This window comes from Alexandromys fortis, unplaced genomic scaffold (assembly GCF_014885135.2).
Source record: "Alexandromys fortis isolate MF-2015 unplaced genomic scaffold, M_Fortis_MF-2015_v1.1 scaffold_278, whole genome shotgun sequence".
Taxonomy (NCBI): domain Eukaryota; kingdom Metazoa; phylum Chordata; class Mammalia; order Rodentia; family Cricetidae; genus Alexandromys; species Alexandromys fortis.
The window spans coordinates 661,157-663,250 of NW_026068175.1; the positions used below are offsets into that span (position 1 = coordinate 661,157).

Below are 2,094 nucleotides of genomic sequence, written 5' to 3' on the forward strand. Positions count from 1 at the left end.
ATTTTACTATGTTGAAATAAATTCTTTCTAGTCCCATGTTCTCTAAAATCCTTCCCATAAAAGGCACATTGGGTTTTATGAGAGGCCTTTTTGTCTATGTTTTGAAACAACTATTTTTTTCTTCATGTTAATTTATATGGTTTATTGTATTTATCAGCTTGAGTATGTTACACCACCCATCCATTTCAAGGATAAAGCTAACTTGATCCATAGACAATCTTACTGATGTATGTCTTTATTGTGTTTGCTTGTATCTTACTGTGCATATTTTAATGTATGTTCACCAAAAATAATAGTCTGTAGCTACATTTTTGTTCTATTTTTTCTGTTTTGTTAAAGTATGGAATGCTTCAAGAATGTGTGTGTCATTCATGTGCAGGGGTCATACTAATCTTCTCTGTATTATTGCCATTGTAAGATATATGCTGCTGAAATGAACATTGCCTGTTTATTAAGGTTAAAATATTGCAATATGTATGACTGCTTCTACACTTAGGTATGTGAATTTATATATGCATTTATGATGTTTCTGAATATGTATTTATCAATTATCTATTGATAGACACTTCAGTTGTTTGTTCCTCTAATCTATTGTGAATGTTGTTTGAAGGTATAAAGATATGCAAATAGCTCTTTCATATGCTGCTTCGACGGTTCAAAAATGTACTCGGAAGTAATATTGCTTGATCAAATGACAACTTTCTTTTTAACTTTTTTGAGCAACCTCTGTAGTGTTTCCCAGTGCAAATGTAATGTTTTACATTTTTTACCAAGAACACTTAGACATTCCAATTTCCTGATTCTTACCAACACTTCTTAATGCACTGTTTCTGGTAGTGTCTATCTTAATAAATATAAGATGTCATTTTGTTTCTTAAGAATTGAGGAATTTTTTTCTTTTTCCTCATTTTTTTATTATGGACTTAATCTTCCAGAAAGTGTTTAAAATAAAGCTAGTAACAAGAAAATGAAAAAACTAGTAACAAAAAAATCAATCAATAAAAATAATTAGTAAAGTAAATAAATTTTCATAAAATTGAACACAAAAGATAAAACTTATAAACTTCAAAAATACTCTGTTTCGATTGCCACATTTCAAGTTTCAAGTAGGAACTAGTTAACAGTGTGCATGACCAGGGAACAACTCAGGAGCTTCCTCCTTCATTATGCATCTCTTGTGGATGTTTCACTGCTTCTTTATCTGATCCATAAATGCATGAGTCCTTAATTTAATCTGATGTCACTTCCTAAACCTGGTTCAGAATGTTCTTGCTTTCTCACTCAAGGAGGTCAAGAGTCACTGAAACAGAAGGCCTGAAGATGAGGATATATTTATATATTTATAGTTCAGACATAATGACCATGCTGTAGTCAAATTAATATTAAATTTATAAATGCTATATTCTCTCAATCATCTATGTATTATTTAATACAATCTCTGGGTCATTTCAAGCACATGGCTTTTGCTCTAGCAAAGCTGAGGCTCGCTGGGTACACAGGGCAAAATCTCAGGAAGACTTAATTTTTTATGCATGCTTTATGCATAAGTAAATTGGAACATGGAGATTAGATCACACTCCAGCTGTTTCTTTGTAAACTGTGTTGTATCTTCTATGCAATTCCAAGACAATAATAACCTTCAATCTCCAGGGGTTACACATGAACACAGCAAAAAAAAAAAAGATATTAAATTAAAACACATATGCAAATTGCTGCAGTGATTTCCTCAGGCAATGGTCCCCACAAATGCCTCCCATTACAGGTGCCATCAAATGGTCCCTGGGCTGTGTATAGAGTTAATTTGTAAAGAACAATTCAGCAAAATTTAGTAAATCACCCATGGCTGATCAGCCTGTTTCAGGATCAGGTATTATCATGTTACTCAACAAGGAAATTAACCCCTTTTTAATAACAACCAAGTTATACTGAGTACAATACAAATGTTTTTCTCTTGAAACATTTTCATTTCAGTTTATTAATATAAAATTTATCTTTTATGGATTGGATCTAGAAGAAGAACTACAAAAAAAAAAAAAAAAGAGATAGATGTAGAAAAAGACCAGTCTTTAGATAAGAGGTTATAAAAGAAGAAAG

The 2,094-nt window shown here is 31.5% G+C and overlaps 1 non-coding gene across 1 annotated transcript; it reads right to left on the reverse strand.

The window, feature by feature from the left end:
* Positions 1-334: 334 nt before the first annotated feature.
* On the reverse strand, positions 335-441 carry LOC126492498 (U6 spliceosomal RNA). Its single transcript, XR_007589617.1, has one exon. It is a non-coding gene; the product is annotated as a U6 spliceosomal RNA (small nuclear RNA).
* Between the last annotated feature and the right edge of the window lie 1,653 nt (positions 442-2,094).